Source organism: Aegilops tauschii, chromosome 6 (assembly GCF_002575655.3).
Source record: "Aegilops tauschii subsp. strangulata cultivar AL8/78 chromosome 6, Aet v6.0, whole genome shotgun sequence".
Taxonomy (NCBI): Eukaryota; Viridiplantae; Streptophyta; class Magnoliopsida; order Poales; family Poaceae; genus Aegilops; species Aegilops tauschii.
In genome coordinates, this window is record NC_053040.3 from 12,671,402 (window position 1) to 12,694,959 (window position 23,558).

General features: G+C 44.5%; 1 pseudogene; it reads right to left on the minus strand.

Moving 5' to 3' along the window:
• Nucleotides 1-1,090: 1,090 nt before the first annotated feature.
• Nucleotides 1,091-23,338, minus strand: LOC109785048 (putative disease resistance protein At1g58400; annotated as a pseudogene).
• Nucleotides 23,339-23,558: the final 220 nt, after the last annotated feature.

Genomic DNA, 23,558 nt, shown 5'->3' on the forward strand with positions numbered 1-23,558 from the left:
AACAGTGAGCCATAAACTTTTAGAGCAAGACAAGTTGGCTGTATCCATATTTCCCTGCCTGAATAACGCTAATATGCTGTCTGAATGACGCTAGGCTATAGTGTTCAGCCTGATGGTTAACGTCGTGCGGAGATTTATATGTAGTAATCCCGTAGTTGGCATTTAAAGTAGTAGTATCATCGAAAGGTTTCGCTCTATATCTGAAGAACAAAGGAGGAAGACAGTTTTTTGGCTGTTGCTGTTTATTCTTTTATGCAGTCCGCACCTAATAGGACAAGAGTTGATCGGTTAAAACTAAGTGCAACATATATGAAAGTTTGGGGGAAATACGGGAGCGAGGCGGTGGCTTTCAGTGTTGAAGATATGTAACGTTCTTCTGTATAGTACACACAAGGAGTCAAGGACAGATGGCAAAGTACACACAGGGACAGATGAGGAAATAGAACAAGGCATTCTGTCTGTTCTTTTGTCGTCAGTCATTGTAATCGTCAGTTTCCATTTATTTTTGTTTTCAATTATATAGTGCAGTAGACACTTGGTATATTTACCTTTTATTCGTGCTCTAACAGTACTCCAGCCGTTGTCGAAACACCTAATGGAAGCTGCAGAGGAAGGAGCTTGAGAAGCTGCATAACAGAAAGGCAAAGTACCAGGTAAGTAATCTGCTTTCTGAAATAGCAAAGAGGCAAACTACTTTCTATGTTGGAGAAAGATTTCGAGTTTTAGAAGACGTGGCAAAAACAAAACAAAAACTGCAAATTTAGCTCGTCTGTTGCACAGAGAATGTGTATCTATAGCAGTGTCTTCTTATAAAAAGTCTAGTCACATATGTAGCTTGTAAAAAAAGTCAGGTCACACAGGAGAACAAACAGGAGCAAAATTAAATTTGGCAGGGAGAACAACGAACTCTGGATGTTGAATACAGTAGAATTCAGGAGCGAGTACATACACACCAAACCCATGGAAACAAACACTTTCTGGGGATACACGCGCGTGCGAACGCGCACAGAGACAGACACACACACGCACACGCAGAGAGAGTGAGACACACACACACACACAAACACACACACACACACACAGAGTTTAGTCAGTAAGATTCATTCACTCTGACTTGATTCTTATGCTCCGCTGCCTGCCTCTCCACCTCTTTCTTAAATGTTTCACTGACGGGAGTCCGATAACTACCTTCCAACCGAATTCCCTTGAGGCTTGTGAGGGCTAGCTGCCAGCCCGGAGAATGCATTCAGGTCTTGGCACCCACCAACATGCAGCAGCTCGAGCCTAGGCATTGTGCCTTCTTTAAACAACACCGACCGGAGGTTCTCTGATACATGAGTGAATAGCATTAGCATAAAACTACCACTTTTCATGTTAGGGTTCCAAAAAACTATCATAAATTTGTTTATGACTGATAACTACCAAAATCGGCGTCTGCTGTTTCAAAAAACCCCAAAACGCCATGTGATTTAGAATTGATCTGGTTTATTACATGTCAGACACACCCCTAAACAAACCGTTTGTTCGACCGTTTGATTGACCGTTAACTGACATGTGGGCCCACATGTCAGCCAAGGAGCTATTCCAATGAGTCACCCATGCCAGGCGAACAGAGGAGAAGAACAGATCGAGGGGCTCCTCCGCTGCCTGCCGCCGTTGATCATCGGGCTCAACACCGGCTGCTCCTCAGCCCCACCTCCTTCTCTCCCTACGTCTCCCGTGCCCGGGTGCTCCTCGTCCGCCGCCCAACCAGCCCGTACCTGCCGCCGGCCGCAGGCAGACCACACATCTACCTCCTCCCACGCTCCGTCGGCTGCGGGCGCCCTCGTCCACGTCCATGTGCCTAGGAGGAGCGCCGCTCCTGCCCTCGTCCACGCACTTGGGAGAGACGCCGGCTGCTCGCAGGACACACCGCCCTGAGGAATGCGGCGCCCCAAGCTCCTGGCCCCGGCATCCCGAGCTCCTAGGCATGGCGGCGGCCCGGGCACAGAGGGAGGCGACCGCTGCTCCAGCGGCTCGCCCAAGGCACAACCGAGCATGGGAGCGGCCGGAGGGAGCGCGCCGCCGGCCCTGCAGCACGGCCTAGAAGGGGGAGTGCCCGGAGGGAGCACTTGGGAGGTCCTCCGCCCCGTGCAGCCCGACCAGGTCGCCGCGTGCGGGTGTGCAAGCTGCAGGACGACCTCCCCAGGGACCCGATTGACTTCTTTTAAATTATTCCAGGACCTGATTGCTTTTTAAATAGTTGTAGGGGTTATTCTATAAATAAATCTATGGAAGAGACACTGACATGTGGGCCCCACAAGTTAGTTAACGGTCAAACAATTAGTTCTCTTACATGCGGGCCCCGGCTGTCATAATCACGATCAATTGTTAAATCCTCGGCGATTTGGGTTTTTTGAAACAGCTAACGCTGATTCTGGTAGTTATTAGTCACAAATAAATTTGTGGTAGTTTTTTGGAACCCTAACAACAAAAATGGTAGTTTTATGCTATTCACTCCTAATACATAGAGCTCCAGCACCATTAGGTTCAGGAAAGATGAGCTCTGGAAATGGAGCTTTGTCCCCTCGAACGAACAAGTGTTCAGGCGTAGAACTGCAAGATTTGGTAGAAACCCAAGGGCTTGTATGGCATCATCATCTTGCTTCAGTTCGCTATGCTCTAGCACCAGCTTGGAGAGATTCTGAAGCTTACCGATCCATTCTGTTGCTTTGGTTAGCTCACCATCCAGAGTGAGGCTCTCCAGACTGATTGGTGGTGACAAACCCTCACACAAACATCCATCTAGTACACCAGATGACTGCCTTTCAACGGATAGAGAAAGGAGTTGACTGTGACCAGCAATGGCAGACCATAACTCGCAGCTGTCTAATTCGTTGATACCTTGCACTTTCAGCTTACGCAGCTGAGAAAGGTCTCCGATTTTTTTTACAGTGGCCTTTCCATTGCCACAAGAAACAAAGACATTACCTAATGTATAAAGACCCTTCAGTTTAGCAATCCCTCCAGAGAAGCGATACAAATTGAATAGATCATGCCGGTTCAAACAAACATCCAAAACTTGTGGCATAAAGAAAAGAGAATCTCCACGAAGGTGCTGTAGCTGCTGAAGATTGGTGAATGTTTTTGGCAACTCATTTAAACGTGTACCTCTGACGTCCAGTGTTTCAAGGTGACTCAAATTCCCCAAAGAATTAGGCAGGCATGAAATCCTGCTACATCCTCGTACAGAAAGGTACTTGAGGTGACGGAGCTGCCCGATTTTATCAAGATGACAATTTCTTAACTCCAATGTGTCTTCTAAGTCAAGCACTCGGAGGAACCTCATACTATCAGAAATGAAAAAAGATCTCCACTGTCCGAACACGGTCAATGACCGTACATGTGACAAGTCCAGCATGCTCTCCAACACATCTTTATCCCTTTTGCAGTTGCTGCCTATCACAAGATTATGTATTGCACCTTGTGTGTCGCTCAAACAACATCCTTCCTCCAGTGTGAAAACAAGATTTTCCTCCCTAGCCTTTGAGATGCATATTTCACGGATCATATCATGAAGTTGACAAGAATTATTTTTCCTATTGTATTGATCTATCCCGTCCCCTGGCAGGATCATACTCCTATCCATGAGCTCATCAAAGTACCTCTGACAAAGTTCAATTGCAGTCATGCCATGCATATCCCTTGAGTAACCCTCTGCAATCCAACGCCTCACCAAGCGACCCCACCTAATTTTGTGGTCATCTGGAAATATGGACAGGTATAAGAAAGCAGCCTTGAGATGGTATGGTAAACCATCATAGCTCCTCATAAGAATTGTCTTTATTCCCCTAAGTTCAGGATTTATCACCAATTCAGTGCTAATATTATCATTCATCTTCTTCCATTCAATATCAGTTTTTGGCATAGTGGCTAGGAATCCGCCGATAGTTGATATTGCAAGGGGAAGTCCATCACATTTCTGTAGGGTATGTCTTGCTTGTTCCAACATAGCTGGGGCTAAATCAAATATTTCAGTATTGTCCTTGAATACCAGGAATGGACATAATTTGACAATGTTAAATATTTGGATTAAGAATTACTGTTGCTAATTTAGGAATATGAAATAATATGAACTTGTTTGTCCCTGAATAGCTGCAATGGACATAATTTGAAGAAGTTAAATGATAATATTTCTGGAAAGCCGAAGCCCAGACCCTAAGGGAAGCGTACTATTAAAATTATCTCTCCACGTTTGGTTTAACATTTTTGTTGGAACTCCCATTTTCACTAGTAGAAAACAAGGCTTTCGTTCAGGCCGGGCCAGCCCATTAGTCCCGGTTCATCCCAGAAACAGGACCCATGGCGGCATAGGTCCCGGTTCGTGAGGCCAGGGGCCGGCCGGGCCATCGTGGTGCATTGCTCCCGGTTCGTCTGGCCCCTTTGGTCCCGGTTCTAGGCACGAACCGGGACCAATGTGCCTCGCTCCTGGCCCACCATCATTGGTCCCGGTTGGTGGCATGAACCGGGACCAAAGGTGAAGGTAATATGCCCTAGAGGCAATAATAAAGTATTATATATTTCCTTATATCATGATAAATGTTTATTATTCATGCTAGAATTGTATTAACCGGAAACATAATACATGTGTGAATACATAGACAAACAGAGTGTCACTAGTATGCCTCTACTTGACTAGCTCGTTAATCAAAGATGGTTATGTTTCCTAGCCATAGACATGAGTTGTCATTTGATTAACGGGATCACCTCATTAGGAGAATGACGTGATTGACTTGACCCATTCCGTTAGCTTAGCACCCGATCGTTTAGTATGTTGCTATTGCTTTCTTCATGACTTATACATGTTCCTATGACTATGAGATTATGCAACTCCCGTTTACCGGAGGAACACTTTGTGTGCTACCAAACGTCACAACGTAAATTGGTGATTATAAAGGTGCTCTACAGGTGTCTCCAAAGGTACTTGTTGGGTTGGCGTATTTCGAGATTAGGATTTGTCACTCCAATTGTCGGAGAGGTATCTCTGGGCCCACTCGGTAATGCACATCACTATAAGCCTTGCAAGCATTGTGACTACTGAGTTAGTTGTGGGATGATGTGTTACGGAACGAGTAAAGAGACTTGCCGGTAACGAGATTGAACTAGGTATCGAGATACCGACGATCAAATCTCGGGCAAGTAACATACCGGTGACAAAGGGAACAACGTATGTTGTTATGCGGTCTGACCGATAAAGATCTTCGTAGAATATGTGGGAGCCAATATGGGCATCCAGGTCCCGCTATTGGTTATTGACCGGAGACGTGTCTCGGTCATGTCTACATAGTTCTCGAACCCGTAGGGTCCGCACGCTTAACGTTACGATGACAGTTTTATTGAGTTTTGATGCACCGAAGGAGTTCGGAGTCCCGGATGAGATCGGGGATATGACGAGGAGTCTCGAAATGGTCGAGACGTAAAAATCGATATATTGGACGACTATATTCGGACTTCGGAAAGGTTCCGTGTGATTCGGGTATTTTTCGGAGTACCGGAGAGTTACGGGAATTCGTATTGGGCCTTAATGGGGCATACGGGAAAGGAGAGAAAGGCCTCGAAAGGTGGCCGCACCCCTCCCCATGGTCTGGTCCGAATTGGACTAGGGAAGGGGGCGCACCCTTCCTTCTTTCTCCTTCCCCCTTCCCTTCTCCTACTCCCACAAGGAAAGGAGGAGTCCTACTCCCGGTGGGAGTAGGACTCCCCCCTATGGCGCGCCTCTCCCCTTGGCCGGCTGCCTTCCCCTTGCTCCTTTATATACGGGGCAGGGGGGCACCCCATAGACACAACAATTGATCCTTGAGATCTCTTAGCCGTGTGCGGTGCCCCCCTCCACCATATTACACCTCGATAATACCGTTGCGGAGCTTAGGCGAAGCCCTGCGTCGGTGGAACATCATCATCGTCACCACGCCGTCGTGCTGACGAAACTCTCCCTCAACACTCGGCTGGATCGGAGTTCGAGGGACGTCATGGAGCTGAACGTGTGTAGAACTCGGAGGTGCCGTACGTTCGGTACTTGATCGGTCGGATCGTGAAGACGTACGACTACATCAACCGCGTTGTGATAACGCTTCCGCTATCGGTCTACGAGGGTACGTGGACAACACTCTCCCCTCTCGTTGCTATGCATCACCATGATCTTGCGTGTGCGTAGGAAATTTTTTGAAATTACTACGTTCCCCAACAGTGGTATCAGAGCCTGGTTTTATGCGTTAATGCTATGCACGAGTAGAACACAAGTGAGTTGTGGGCGATATAAGTCATACTGCTTACCAACATGTCATACTTTGGTTCAGCGGTATTGTGAGATGAAGCGGCCCGGACCGACATTACGCGTACGCTTACGCGAGACTGGTTTCACCGTTGCGAGCACTAGTTGCTTAAAGGTGACCGGCGGGTGTCTGTCTCTCTCACTTTAGTTGAACCGAGTGTGGCTACGCCCGGTCCTTGCGAAGGTTAAAACAGCACCAACTTGACAACCTATCGTTGTGGTTTTGATGCGTAGGTAAGAACGGTTCTTGCTAAGCCCGTAGCAGCCACGTAAAACATGCAACAACAAAGTAGAGGACGTCTAACATGTTTTTGCAGGGCATGTTGTGATGTGATATGGTCACGACATGATGTGATATAATGTGTTGTATGAGATGATCATGTTTTGTAACCGAGTTATCGGCAACTGGCAGGAGCCATATGGTTGTCGCTTTATTGTATGAGATGCAATCGCCATGTAATAGTTTTACTTTATCACTAAGCGGTAGCGATAGTCGTAAAAGCAATAAGTTGGCGAGACGACAACAATGCTACGATGGAGATCAAGGTGTCGTGCCGGTGACGATGGTGATCATGACGGTGCTTCGGAGATGGAGATCACAAGCACGGTGCTTCGGAGATGGAGATCACAAGCACAAGATGATGATGGCCATATCATATCACTTATATTGATTGCATGTGATGTTAATCCTTTATGCATCTTATCTTGCTTTGTTTGACGGTAGCATTATAAGATGATCCTTCACTAAATTATCAAAGTATAAGTGTTCTCCCTGAGTACACCGTTGCGAAAGTTCTTCGTGCTGAGACACCACGTGATGATCGGGTGTGATAGGCTCTACGTTCAAATACAACGGGTGCAAAACAGTTGCACACGCGGAATACTCAGGTTAAACTTGACGAGCCCAGCATATAACAGATATGGCCTCGGAACACGGAGACCGAAAGGTCGAGCGTGAATCATATAGTAGATATGATCAACATAGTGATGTTCACCATTGAAACTACTCCATCTCACGTGATGATCGGACATGGTTTAGTTGATATGGATCACGTGATCACTTAGAGGATTAGAGGGATGACTATCTAAGTGGGAGTTCTTAAGTAATATGATTAATTGAACTTAAATTTATCATGAACTTAGTCCTGATAGTATTTTGCAAATTATGTTGTAGATCAATAGCTCACGTTGTTGCTTCCCTGTTTATTTTTGATATGTTCCTGGAGAAAAATTATGTTGAAAGATGTTAGTAGCAAAGATGCGGATTGGATCCGTGATCTGAGGATTATCCTCATTGCTGCGCAGAAAAATTATGTCCTTGATGCACCGCTAGGTGACAGACCTATTGCAGGAGCAGATGCAGACGTTATGAACGTTTAGCTAGCTCAATATGATGACTACTTGATAGTTTAGTGCACCATGCTTAACGGCTTAGAATCGGGACTTCAAAGACGTTTTGAACGTCATGGACCATATAAGATGTTCCAGGAGTTGAAGTTAATATTTCAAGCAAATGCCCGAATTGAGAGATATGAAGTCTCCAATAAGTTCTTCAGCTGCAAGATGGAAGAGAATAGTTCTTTCAGTGAGCATATACTCAAAATGTCTGGGTATAACAATCACTTAATTCAACTGGGAGTTAATCTTCCGGATGATAGCGTTATTGACAGCAAGCTATAAGAGCTTCGTGATGAACTATAATATGCAAGGGATGAGTAAGACAATTCCCGAGCTCTTCGCAATGCTAAAGGCTGCGGAGGTAGAAATCAAAAAGGAGCATCAAGTGTTGATGGTCAATAAGACCACCAGTTTCAAGAAAAAGGGTAAAGGGAAGAAGAAAGGGAACTTCAAGAAGAACAGCAAACAAGTTGCTGCTCAGGAGAAGAAACCCAAGTCTGGACCTAAGACTGAAACTGAGTGCTTCTACTGCAAGCAAACTGGTCACTGGAAGCGGAACTGCCCAAAGTATTTGGCGGATAAGAAGGATGGCAAGGTGAACAAAGGTATATGTGATATACATGTTATTGATGTATACCTTACTAATGCTCGCAGTAGCACCTGGGTATTTGATACTGGTTTTGTTGCTAATATTTGCAACTCGAAACAGGGGCTACAGATTAAGCGAAGATTGGCTAAGGACGAGGTGACGATGCGCGTGTGAAATGGTTCCAAAGTCGATGTGATCGCGGTCGGCACGCTACCTCTACATCTACCTTCGGGATTAGTTTTAGACCTAAATAATTGTTATTTGGTGCCAGCGTTGAGCATGAACATTATATCTGGATCTTGTTTGATGCGAGACGGTTATTCATTTAAATCAGAGAATAATGGTTGTTCTATTTATATGAGTAATATCTTTTATGGTCATGCACCCTTGAAGAGTGGTCTATTTTTGTTGAATCTCGATAGTAGTGATACACATATTCATAATATTGAAACCAAAAGATGCAGAGTTGATAATGATAGTGCAACTTATTTGTGGCACTGCCGTTTAGGTCATATCGGTGTAAAGCGCATGAAGAAACTCCATACTGATGGACTTTTGGAACCACTTGATTATGAATCACTTGGTACTTGCGAACCGTTCCTCATGGGCAAGATGACTAAAACACCGTTCTCCGGAACTATGGAGAGAGCAACAGATTTGTTGGAAATCATACATACAGATGTATGTGGTCCGATGAATGTTGAGGCTCGTGGCGGATATCGTTATTTTCTCACCTTCACAGATGATTTAAGCAGATATGGGTATATCTACTTAATGAAACATAAGTCTGAAACATTTGAAAAGTTCAAAGAATTTCAGAGTGAAGTTGAAAATCATCGTAACAAGAAAATAAAGTTTCTACGATCAGATCGTGGAGGAGAATATTTGAGTTACGAGTTTGGTCTACATTTGAAACAATGCGGAATAGTTTCGCAACTCACGCCACCCGGAACACCACAGCGTAATGGTGTGTCCGAACGTCGTAATCGCACTTTACTAGATATGGTGCGATCTATGATGTCTCTTACTGATTTACCGCTATCGTTTTGGGGTTATGCTTTAGAGACGGCTGCATTCACGTTAAATAGGGCACCATCAAAATCCGTTAAGACGACGCCTTATGAACTGTGGTTTGGCAAGAAACCAAAGTTGTCGTTTCGTAAAGTTTGGGGCTGCGATGCTTATGTGAAGAAACTTCAACCTGATAAGCTCGAACCCAAATCGGAGAAATGTGTCTTCATAGGATACCCAAAGGAGACTGTTGGGTATACCTTCTATCACAGATCCGAAGGCAAAACTTTTGTTGCAAAGTTCGGAAATTTTCTAGAGAAGGAGTTTCTCTCGAAAGAAGTGAGTGGGAGGAAAGTAGAACTTGATGAGGTAACTGTACCTGCTCCCTTATTGGAAAGTAGTTCATCACAGAAATCTGTTCCTGTGACTCCTACACCAATTAGTGAGGAAGTTAATGATGATGATCATGGAACTTCAGATCAAGTTATTACTGAACCTCATAGGTAAACCAGAGTAAGATCCGCACCAGAGTGGTACGGTAATCCTGTTCTGGAGTTTATGTTACTAGACCATGAGGAACCTACGAACTATGAAGAAGCGATGGTGAGCCCAGATTCCGCAAAATGGCTTGAGGCCATGAAATCTGAGATGGGATCCATGTATGAGAACAAAGTATGGACTTTGGTTGACTTGCCCAATGATCGGCAAGCCATTGAAAATAAATGGATCTTCAAGAAGAAGACTGACGCTGATGGTAATGTTACTGTCTATAAAGCTCGACTTGTTGCGAAAGGTTTTCGACAAGTTCAAGGGATTGACTACGATGAGACCTTCTCACCCGTAGCGATGCTTAAGTCTGTCCGAATCATGTTAGCAATTGCCGCATTTTATGATTATGAAATTTGGCAAATGGATAAACAAAACTGCATTCCTTAATGGATTTATTAAAGAAGAGTTGCATATGATGCAACCAGAAGGTTTTGTCAATCCTAAAGGTGCTAACAAAATATGCAAGCTCCAGCGATCCATCTATGGACTGGTGCAAGTATCTCGGAGTTGGAATATACGCTTTGATAAGTTGATCAAAGGATATAGTTTTATACAGACTTGCGGTGAAGCCTGTATTTACAAGAAAGTGAGTGGGAGCACTGCAGCATTTCTGATAAGTATATGTGAATGACATATTGTTGATCAGAAATAATGTTGAAATATTCTGCAAAGCATAAATGAGTGTTTGAAAGGAGTTTTTCAAAGAAAGACCTCGGTGATGCTGCTTGCATATTGAGCATCAAGATCTATAGAGATAGATCAAGACGCTTGATAAGTTTTTTTTCAATGAGTACATACCTTAACAAGATTTTGAAGTAGTTCAAAATAGAACAGTCAAAGAAAGAGTTCTTGCCTGTGTTACAAGGTGTGAAATTGAGTAAGACTCAAAACCCGACCACGACAGAAGATAGAAAGAGAATGAAAGTCATTCCCTATGCCTTGGCCATAGGTTCTATAAAGTATGCCATGCTGTGTACCAGATCTATTGTATACCCTACACTGATTTTGGCAAGGGAGTACAATAGTGATCTAGGAGTAGATCACTGGACAGCGGTCAAAATTATCCTTAGTGGAATAAGGAAATGTTTCTCGATTATGGAAGTGACAAAAGGTTCGTCGTAAAGGGTTACGTTGATGCAAATAGTGACACTAATCTAGATGACTCTAAGTCTCGGTCTAGATACATATTGAAAGTGGGAGCAATTAGCTAGAGTAGCTCCGTGCAGAGCATTGTAGACATAGAAATTTGCAAAATACTTACGGATCTGAATGTGACAGACCCGGTGACTAAAATTATCCCACAATCAAAACATGATCACACCTTAGTACTCTTTGGGTGTTAATCACATAGCAATGTGAACTAGATTATTGACTCTAGTAAACCCTTTGAGTGTTGGTCACATAGAGATGTGAACTATGGGTGTTAATCACATGGTGATGTGAATTATTGATGTTAAATCACATGGCGATGTGAACTAGATTATTGACTCTAGTGCAAGTGGGAGACTGAAGGAAATATGCCCTAGAGGCAATAATAAAGTATTATATATTTCCTTATATCATGATAAATGTTTATTATTCATGCTAGAATTGTATTAACCGGAAACATAATACATGTGTGAATACATAGACAAACAGAGTGTCACTAGTATGCCTCTACTTGACTAGCTCGTTAATCAAAGATGTTATGTTTCCTAGCCATAGACATGAGTTGTCATTTGATTAACGGGATCACCTCATTAGGAGAATGACGTGATTGACTTGACCCATTCCGTTAGCTTAGCACCCGATCGTTTAGTATGTTGCTATTGCTTTCTTCATGACTTATACATGTTCCTATGACTATGAGATTATGCAACTCCCGTTTACCGGAGGAACACTTTGTGTGCTACCAAACGTCACAACGTAAATGGGTGATTATAAAGGTGCTCTACAGGTGTCTCCAAAGGTACTTGTTGGGTTGGCGTATTTCGAGATTAGGATTTGTCACTCCAATTGTTGGAGAGGTATCTCTGGGCCCACTCGGTAATGCACATCACTATAAGCCTTGCAAGCATTGTGACTACTGAGTTAGTTGTGGGATGATGTGTTACGGAACGAGTAAAGAGACTTGCCGGTAACGAGATTGAACTAGGTATCGAGATACCGACGATCAAATCTCGGGCAAGTAACATACCGGTGACAAAGGGAACAACGTATGTTGTTATGCGGTCTGACCGATAAAGATCTTCGTAGAATATGTGGGAGCCAATATGGGCATCCAGGTCCCGCTATTGGTTATTGACCGGAGACGTGTCTCGGTCATGTCTACATAGTTCTCGAACCCGTAGGGTCCGCACGCTTAACGTTACGATGACAGTTTTATTGAGTTTTGATGCACCGAAGGAGTTCGGAGTCCCGGATGAGATCGGGGATATGACGAGGAGTCTCGAAATGGTCGAGACGTAAAAATCGATATATTGGACGACTATATTCGGACTTCGGAAAGGTTCCGTGTGATTCGGGTATTTTTTGAAGTACCGGAGAGTTACGGGAATTCGTATTGGGCCTTAATGGGGCATACGGGAAAGGAGAGAAAGGCCTCGAAAGGTGGCCGCACCCCTCCCCATGGTCTGGTCCGAATTGGACTAGGGAAGGGGGGCGCACCCTTCCTTCTTTCTCCTTCCCCCTTCCCTTCTCCTACTCCCACAAGGAAAGGAGGAGTCCTACTCCCGGTGGGAGTAGGACCCCCCCTTATGGCGCGCCTCTCCCCTTGGCCGGCTGCCTTCCCCTTGCTCCTTTATATACGGGGGCAGGGGCACCCCATAGACACAACAATTGATTCTTGAGATCTCTTAGCCGTGTGCGGTGCCCCCCTCCATCATATTACACCTCGATAATACCGTTGCGGAGCTTAGGCGAAGCCCTGCGTCGGTGGAACATCATCATCGTCACCACGCCGTCGTGCTGACGAAACTCTCCCTCAACACTCGGCTGGATCGGAGTTCGAGGGACGTCATGGAGCTGAACGTGTGTAGAACTCGGAGGTGTCGTACGTTCGGTACTTGATCGGTCGGATCGTGAAGACGTACGACTACATCAACCGCGTTGTGATAACGCTTCCGCTATCGGTCTACGAGAGTACGTGGACAACACTCTCCCCTCTCGTTGCTATGCATCACCATGATCTTGCGTGTGCGTAGGAAATTTTTTGAAATTACTACGTTCCCCAACAAAAGGGTGTCCTTTAGTCCCGGTTCCAGCCACGAACCAGGACCAATGAGTTGCCTATATATACCCCCTCGCCCGCGAGCAGAGCACTCCACTGCCCTGTTTTTCTGGCTGGCCGTTGGAGAGCTTTGTGGTGCTCTAGCTCACCTCCTATGCACATGAGGTGTTCGATGAAATGCCCGAGCCATACTTAAGCATTCTTCTCTCGAAGCTCCTTGTCCAAGCTCAATTTTCCTCGAGATTTGTTTAGGTTTGGGAGTCCGTCCTGTCCCGTCCCTGTCCTCACCGCCGTTGATCGCTCGCGCCGATCTCGTCGCCTGCACCACCGTGGTGAGCCTCTTGATCTTATCTTCTTTCTAAAAGAAAAAAGTTCTTACTTGTATGATTTAGATAGATATTTGTGTATTTTTCTTACTAATTATTGTTTGTTATCATATAGTGCGATGGTTTTGGTATCCGCCTCCGTCGGCCCTCATCCTGTCTATGATTCAGATGTGGTATATATATTTTCTTTTATAACTATTAGTTTCATTTAGTGTTTATGACAATTATGCCGAGCAACGTGACATAGTTTTTTTTATCTAGGAGGTATGTGAACCGGAAATTCCAACCGACCCTGTTGTCGAGAGGTTAAATTTAGTTGAAGAAGAAAACAATTACTTGAAGGAAAAATGAAAAAAATTGAGGAGGGGAAGATGATATTGGAGTTGCATGTTGCGGATGTCATCGATGATCGCAAGATCAAGATGGATGCAATGCGCTTGAAGATTAGAAAGATTAGAAAATATGCCATTCATACCGAGGCTATGATCATTATGCCCTTGGATCAATTGTTACCTTGGTTGCGGTTATGATCGCATTTGTTGTTGCATTGAAATATTTTACATAGTTTCAATGTATGGTTTAATTAGATACTCTGGAGAGCTATATGTTGTTCAATGAGAACTATGTATGTACTTTGGGTTTAATGTGATGATGGACTTCTATTAATTTGGTCACTTATCTATTCATGATGTAGGCAGAGATGAACCGACAATGGATGTACGGTAATAGACGCACCTCCGAGTACATTAAGGGCGTGATTATAGTCATGTAACTGATGAGTTGTGCATGCATGCGCAACTTCCACTTTATTCTCCTAGTGATTAAGCTTGAGAAGGGAGAAGTAACTCGAGACGAAAAGATCCCGATGACTATGCGGACATGACTTGAATGCTCCAGAAGTAAGTTCAATCGATCATTATCGCACCATATCGGCAACTTTGTTCATTTCCTGATATCAATTAATTATTTTCTTTGTCTGCCAGTTCACCGCAATTTTGTTGGAAATATGCCCTAGAGGCAATAATAAATGGTTATTATTATATTTATTTGTTCATGGTAATTGTCTATTATTCATGCTATAATTGTATTGTCCGGAAATCGTAATACATGTGTGAATACATAGACCACAACCTGTCCCTAGTAAGCCTCTAGTTGACTAGCTCGTTGATCAACAGATAGTCATGGTTTCCTGACTATGGACATTGGATGTCATTGATAACGGGATCACATCATTAGGAGAATGATGTGATGGACAAGACCCAATCCTAAGGATAGCATAAAAGATCGTGTAGTTTCGTTTGCTAGAGCTTTTCCAATGTCAAGTATCTTTTCCTTAGACCATGAGATCGTGCAACTCCCAGATACTGTAGGAGTGCTTTGGGTGTGCCAAACGTCACAACGTAACTGGGTGACTATAAAGGTGCACTACGGGTATCTCCGAAAGTGTCTGTTGGGTTGGCACGGATCGAGACTGGGATTTGTCACTCCGTGTGACGGAGAGGTATCTCTGGGCCCACTCGGTAATGCATCATCATAATGAGCTCAATGTGACTAAGGCGTTAGTCACGGGATCATGCATTGCGGTACGAGTAAAGAGACTTGCCGGTAACGAGATTGAACAAGGTATTGGGATACCGACGATCGAATCTCGGGCAAGTAACATACCGTTTGACAAAGGGAATTGCATACGGATTGATGAATCCTCGACACCGTGGTTCATCCGATGAGATCATCGTGGAACATGTGGGAGCCAACATGGGTATCCAGATCCCGCTGTTGGTTATTGACCGGAGAGGCGTCTCGGTCATGTCTGCATGTCTCCCGAACCCGTAGGGTCTACACACTTAAGGTCCGGTGACGCTAGGGTTGTAGAGATATATGTATGCGGAAACCCGAAAGTTGTTCGGAGTCCCGGATGAGATCCCGGACGTCACGAGAGGTTCCGGAATGGTCCGGAGGTGAAGAATTATATATAGGAAGTCCAGTTTCGGCCACCGGGAAAGTTTCGGGGGTTACCGGTATTGTACCGGGACCACCGGAAGGGTCCCGGGGGTCCACCGGGTGGGGCCACCTATCCCGGAGGGCCCCGTGGGCTGAAAGTGGAAGGGAACCAGCCCTTAGTGGGCTGGGGCGCCCCCATTGGGCCTCCCCCCATGCGCCTAGGGTTGGGAACCCTAGGGGGGGGGGAGCTTCCCCCTTGCCTTGGGGGGCAAGGCACCCCTTCCCCCCCACTTGGCCGCCGCCCCCCTTGGAGATCTGATCTCCCAAGGGCTGGCGCCCCCCCAGGGGTCCTATAAATAGTGGGGGGGGGGAGGGAGGGCAGCAACACACAGCCTTGGGCGCCTCCCTCCTCCCCTGCAACACCTCTCTCTCTCTCGCAGAAGCTTGGCGAAGCCCTGCTGGAGACCCGCTACATCCACCACCACGCCGTCGTGCTGCTAGATCTCCATTAACCTCTCCTTCCCCCTTGCTGGATCAAGAAGGAGGAGACGTCGCTGCACCGTACGTGTGTTGAACGCGGAGGTGCCGTCCGTTCGGCACTCGGTCATTGGTGATTTGGATCACGGCGAGTACGACTCCGTCATCCACGTTCATTGGAACTCTTCCGCTCGCGATCTACAAGGGTATGTAGATGCACTCCCTTCCCCTCGTTGCTAGTATACTCCATAGATGCATCTTGGTGAACGTAGGAAAATTTTAAAATTATGCTACGATTCCCAACAGTGGCATCATGAGCCAGGTCTATGCGTAGTTACTATGCACGAGTAGAACACAAAGAAGTTGTGGGCGTTGAGTTTGCCAATTCTTCTTGCCGCTACTAATCTTTTCTTGTTTCGGCGGCATTGTAGGATGAAGCGGCCCGGACTGACCTTACACGTACACTTACGTGAGACAGGTTCCACCGACTGACATGCACAAGTTGCATAAGGTGGCTAGCGGGTGTCTGTCTCTCCTACTTTAGTCGGAACGGATTCGATGAAAAGGGTCCTTATGAAGGGTAAATAGAAATTGGCAAATCACGTTGTGGTCATACGTAGGTAAGAAACGTTCTTGCTAGAAACCTACAAACCACGTAAAAACTTGCAACAACAATTAGAGGACGTCTAACTTGTTTTTGCAGCAAGTGCTATGTGATGTGATATGGCCAGTAGATGTGATGAATGATATATGTGATGTATGAGATTGATCATATTCTTGTAATAGGAATCACGACTTGCATGTCGATGAGTATGACAACCGGCAGGAGCCATAGGAGTTGTCTTTATTATTTTGCATGACCTGCGTGTCATTGAATAACGCCATGTAAATTACTTTACTTTGTTGCTAAACGCGTTAGCCATAGAAGTAGAAGTAATCGTTGGCGTGACGACTTCATGAAGACACAATGATGGAGATCATGATGATGGAGATCATGGTGTCATGCCGGTGACGAAGATGATCATGGTGCCCCGAAGATGGAGATCAAAGGAGCATGATGATATTGGCCATATCATGTCACTATTTGATTGCATGTGATGTTTATCATGTTTTTGCATCTTATTTGCTTAGAACGACGGTAGTAAGTAAGATGATCCCTTATAATAATTTCAAGAAAGTGTTCACCCTAACTGTGCACCGTTGCGAAGGTTCGTTGTTTCGAAGCACCACGTGATGATCGGGTGTGATAGATTCTAACGTTCGAATATAACGGGTGTTGATGAGCCTAGCATGTACAGACATGGCCTCGGAACACACGCAATACACTTAGGTTGACTTGACGAGCTTAGCATGTACAGACATGGCCTCGGAACACGGAGGACCGAAAGGTCGAGCATGAATCGTATAGAAGATACGATCAACATGGAGATGTTCACCGATCTTGACTAGTCCGTCTCACGTGATGATCGGACACGGCCTAGTTAAACTCGGATCATGTTTCACTTAGATGACTAGAGGGATGTCTATCTGAGTGGGAGTTCATAATCAGATGAACTTCATTATCATGAACATAGTCAAATAGGTATTTGCAAATTATGTCATAGCTTGCGCTTTAGTTCTACTGGTTAAGATATGTTCCTAGAGAAAATTTAGTTGAAAGTTGGTAGTAGCAATTATGCAGACTGGGTCCGTAAACTGAGGATTGTCCTCATTGCTGCACAGAAGGCTTATGTCCTTAATGCACCGCTCGGTGTGCTGAACCTCAGCGTCGTCTGTAGATGTTACGAAACATCTGACATACACGTTTTGATGACTACGTGATAGTTCAGTGCGGTTTAGAATTGTGGCACTAAAGACGTTTTTGAAACGTCGCAGAACATGTGAGATGTTCCGAAGACTGAAATTGGGATTTCAGACTAGTGCCCACGTCAAGAGGTATGAGACCTCTGACAAGTTTCTTAAGCCTGCAAACTAAGGGAGAAAAGCTCAATCGTTGAGCGTATCCTCAGATTGTCTGAGTGCCACAATCGCTTGAATCGAGTGGGAGTTAATCTCCCAGATGAGATAGTGATAGTTCTCCATAGTCACTGCCACCAAGCTAGTAGAGCTTCGTGATGAACTATAACATATCAAGGATAGTTATGATGATCCTTGAGCTATTCGCGATGTTTGACACCGCGAGAGTAGAAATCAAGAAGGAGCATCAATTGTTGATGGTTAGTAAAACCACTAGTTTAAGAAGGGCAAGGGCAAAAGGGATACTTCATGAAACAGCAAGTCGTTTGCTGCTCTAGTGAAGAATCCCAAGGTTGAACCCAAACCCGAGACTAAGTGCTTCTGTAATGAGAGGAACGGTCACTGAAGCAGTAATACCCTAGATACTTGGTAGATGAGAAGGCAGGCAAGGTCGACAGAAGTATATTGGATATACGTTATATGAAGGTGTACTTTACTAGTACTCCTAGCAGCACCAGGGTATTAGATACCGGTTCGGTTGCTAAGTGTTAGTAACTCGAAATAAAAGCTGCGGAATAAATGGAGACTAGCTAAAGGTGAGATGACGATATGTGTTGGAAGTGTTTCCAAGGTTGATGTGATCAAGCATCGCATGCTCCCTCTACCATCGAGATTTGGTGTTTGCGTTGAACATGATTGGATTATGTTTACCGCAAAACGGTTATTCATTTAAGGAGAATAATGGTTACTCTTTTTATTTGAATAATACCTTCAATGGTCTTGCACCTAAAATGAATCTCGATCGTAGTGATACACATGTTCATGCCAAAAGATATAAGATAGTAATGATAGTACCACATACTTGTGGCACTGCCACTTGAGTCATATTGGTGTAGAACGCATGAAGAAGCTCCATGTAGGTGGATCTTTGGACTCACTCGTTTTTGAAAAGATTGAGACATGCGAACCATGTCTATTGGTATATATGCATGAAGAAAATCCATACAGATGGATCGTTTGGACTCACTTGAGACATGCAAATCATACCACATGGGCAAAATGACTGAAAGTCCTCGTTTTCAGTGAGAGCAACTTATTGGAAGTGATACATTTTGATGTACGCAGTCCAATGAGTGCTGAGGCATGCAGTGGATATCGTTATGTTCTTACTTCACAGATGATTTGAGTAGATGCTGAGAGTATTTACTTGATGAAACACTAGTCTGAATTATTGAAAGGTTCAAGTAATTTCAGAGTGAAGTTGAAGATCGTCGTGACAAGAGGATAAAATGTCTGTGATATGATCATAGAGATGAGTATCTGAGATACGAGTTTGGCACACAATTGAGACATTGTGGAAGATGTTTCACATTTAATACCGCCTGGAACACCATAGTGTGATGGTGTGTCCGAACATCATAACTGCACCCTATTGGATATGGTGCATACCATGATGTTTCTTATCAAATTACCACTATCGTTTATGGGTTAGGCATTAGAGACAACCGCATTCACTTTAAAAGGGGCACCACGCAATTCCGTTGAGACGACACCGTTTATAGAAACCTAAGTTGTCGTTTCTTAAAAGTTTGGGGCTGCCATGCTTATGTGAAAAAGTTTCAGGCTGATAAGCTCGAACCCAAAGCGGATAAATGCATCTTCATAGAATACCCAAAAACAGTTGGGTATACCTCCTATTTCAGATCTGGAAGCAAAAGTAATTGCTTCTAGAAACGAGTCCTTTCTCGAGGAAAAATTTCTCTCGAAAGAATTGAGTGGGAGGATGGTGGAGACTTGATAAGGTTATTGAACCGTCGCTTCAACTAGTATGTAGCAGGGCACAGGAAGTTGTTCCTGTGGCACTTACACCAATTGAAGTGGAAGCTTATGATGGTGATCATGAAACTTCGGATCAAGTCACTACCAAACCTCGTAGGACGACGAGGATGCACACTACTTCAGAGTAATGCGTGATCCTGCCTTGGAAGTCATGTTGCTAGACAACTATGAACCTACGAGCTATGGAGAAGCGATGGTGGGCCCATATTCCGAGGAATGGCTCGAGGCCATGAAATCCGAGATAGAATCCATGTGTTAGAACAAAGCATGGACTTTGGTGAACTTGCCCGATGATCGGCAAGCCATTGAGATAAATGGATCTTTAAGAAGAAGACGGACATGGACGGTAATGTTACCGTCTATGAAGCTCGACTTGTGGCAAAGAGTATTTTCACAAGTTCAAGGAGTTGACTACGATGAGTTTTTCTCGATGCTTAGGTCCGTCGGAATCATGTTAGCATTAGCATTAGCATCCGTAGCGATGCTTAGGTCCGACTGAGCCACATCACCAGGATGACATGGAGCAAGATTGTCACGATCTGCTCCCTTGTCACCCCAAGCCACAACACCTACACATCGTTGACGCCACCGTGAACCTACGAGCTAGACGATGCCCCAAAGATTCAGCAAGCCACCAGTCGGGGCTCGCGTGAGAGCAGTACCCCATGCTTTGATGTATCCCAGCTTCCGCCAAATCAATGGCAACGACACCGACAAATTACTCATACCATCACCACCCCACCACCCCGACTTGGCTGCAACATGCCGTAACATCAGGAGACTCCACTCACATAGTCCAATACAGCAACCCATTCACATGAACCCAGTATGAACTGTGCCTGGAACTCAGCAAGCTGGTCCAGATCTAATATTTTCTTAGATATAGTGATGGACATTTTTCTAGAACCAATATTCAATATGTCTCATAGTATTGGAGTTTGAATATTGTTTTTCAAAGAACACAATACTCCCTCCGTTCAGTCATATAACATGTTTTGGATATTTCAATATGGACTACAGACGGACTAAAATGAGTGAATAAGAACACTAAAACACGTCTATATACATCCGATTCAGAAAACAGTTAGAACATCTTATAATATTGAACGGAGGGAGTAGTTTTATACTTCTAAATTCTGAATTGATAGAAATTTCAAGCTTACAAATATAAATTTATGTAACATGCAGCAAACACATATGCAACGAAAGAAAGGATACTAGTTAAAAGGGTACCTTCTTTATGAAGAGGTCAAGTGCCGCATCATCCTTCAGACCGTCAAGACAATACATGTTCTTGTACTCTCTTGAACAATGTTTGGCAATGTTTTTTTCTCTTGTGGTGACTATGATCCTTCCAGCATTATTTAAACATTGTTTGACTGACTCCCATTCGAAAGTGGATGATATATCATCAAGAACAATGAGGCACTTTTTTACTTTTAGTACCCGAGCTAGCTCTTGCTTCAACTCTTGAAGATTCGTCGCTGTTATGTCTTTTTATTTACCTCTAGAATTTGTTGCTCCGGAAGGATCTTCTTGAATAGTATCCTGAAGCTGCAAAGCCAAATCCCTAAGGAGTACTTCAGGGTTAAAAGGACGCAAGGCAGTGGCCCAAGCATGCTTCCAACCACCAAGCTGTTGGCTTCGGTAGATGCTTCGGACAAGAGTGGTTTTTCCAAGACCCCCCATTCCCCAAATTGAGATCACCTTACAGCCTTGATTGTGTTCTGGTTGGCCAACTAATTTGATAACAACAGATTTCTCTGTTTGTCGCCCACAGAGCACTTCATCACCCAGTGCTAATGTCCTGCTGCGATCAAATTTCTTTCTAGCAGTTGAGTTATGAATTTTTTCTTCAGTTGCATTGTTAGGTTCTTGGTCTTCCCCATGTATTTCATCGATGGGCATTGTTGTGTTTTTCTTGGTGGTAGCAACTTTGTTTGAGTTTATGTACTTGCCCTCTACACATTTTACATCTAGACTACCTGCATATCTTTTAAAATGTTGAGGATTTTCAAATTAGCTTGGCAGAACATGATGCACACATATCCTAAAAAAAAACAGATATATGAGAATTTATGTACTTGCCCTCTACACATTTTACATCTAGACTACCTGCATATCTTTTAAAATGTTGAGGATTTTCAAATACACACTTTCAGTGAGGGCAGTATGCCCAACAGATTATCTAAGTTCAGACATATCCATAGTTCAGCTTCAGAGCAGAATGTGTATTTTAATTAGCATAAATGCTACTACGAGGCATGTCTCGACAACTCTCAGTTTTGTCGCCTTCAAACTTTAAAGTTTGTCAGATATGTCACCAGGATTGGCTCATTCAATGATGCACACACACGGGGTGTGTGCTTTCGTGTGAAGATAAAAAGAACAAGTACTGACATTTATACAACCAAAATATAATCATAAACATGAAATTCAATATTTGAATTTCAGTTAGCTGGCAGGGTCCCACCTTCAGTTTCTCTTTCTCCACGGCGGCAAGCCTTGCTTCATCTTTGGTATCAAACAGTGCCACACTAGCACTGCCCATGCTGACCAGATTCTCTGAATTCTGCAACTAAACATGAAATGAAAAGAAGAATCAATCATCCATAAAGAAAATAAATAAATTTATAACATAATATATCAAGATAAAAAAATATCTACCTTCTTGTGGAACAAATAAATAGTTTGATCACACGACAACTGCTTGAACTCCGAAACTTGATACAGTTTCTCAGTGCACAAGCTTGCAATTTCAGCTTGCTGCGTGGAAACGATGATTCTGCTTTGTTTCTTGTTGTCAGGTAAATACTTCTTAATGCAATGCCACTCCACTATCGTGGATAGGTCATCAATTACGATCAGGTAGCTATTGCTAAACAACTGTGCTTTAAACACACAAACTAATTCATTTTGATCCATCTTCTCCATCTTGGCCAGAACATCAGCCCCAATATTTGTATCTTCTTCAGGCTTTCCAACTTCATCATGGAAATTCTCGTAAAATTGCCTTACCAAGCTCCGGAGGAACTCTTGTGGGCTGAAAGGATGCACCAACCTAATCCAAGCACGGAAACCAAACTTTTTCAATATCTTTGGGTCATCATAAACCTCCTGGATGGCGGGAGCCTTCTCGAGATCACCGCTTGTTCCCCACATGGCGATCACCCTAAGGTCCACATCGTTGCTGGTAATCAGCTGGTGGAGGTTCACCTCTGATGATTTTTCATGCTCCAAGGTGGCAATCATTGGTTCGTTGATGCCAAACATTCCAGCGGTGGCAATGCTGGCCTGCTCCTCTGCTGCGGTAGGCATGGAGCCTGAGCTCTCCTTGATGAGGTGATAGCGCTGGTTCCTGTTGCTCACATCCTCCACCTCAGCCCTCAGCTCCTTCACCTCCTTGGCGATGCCGCGTCGATCACCTGGGTCACGGGGGATGCACCCCAAAAATGGCTTTTTCTCGGAGCGGAGGCCAAAATCCACGAGGCTGTCCTCCACATTGTAGGGCAGGACCCCAATCTGTTTCACCCAGGTTGCGAGCACCTTGTTCTGGCTTTGCTCCTCATCACCGTCATCAGGAACGACTGCATCATCTGCAGCTCGTCCCTGATGAAGTTCACATCACGCTCCACACCGAGCTGCAATGCGATTTTCTCTGCAGCCTTGGACGTGGCATAGCACAGTGCGCCACCCAGCGCGGCCTTGCCCAAGCTCACCCCCGTCGCCTCCATGGCTTTGCTTCCTGGCTGTATTTGAGATGTGGGTGCTAATGGCAGGTGTGAGTGTAGCCACAAGTGATAAGTGCGGGTAGATTATTAACGGGAATCCATTCCAGCTAATAGTACAAGCCTTGTGTCAAGTTGCCATTTTTCTTCTTCTTCTGAGTAAACAAACAAGTATGGCTCCTTGATTACAGTGAGCATATTTGACCCAGCAGCTGATTTAAGGAGG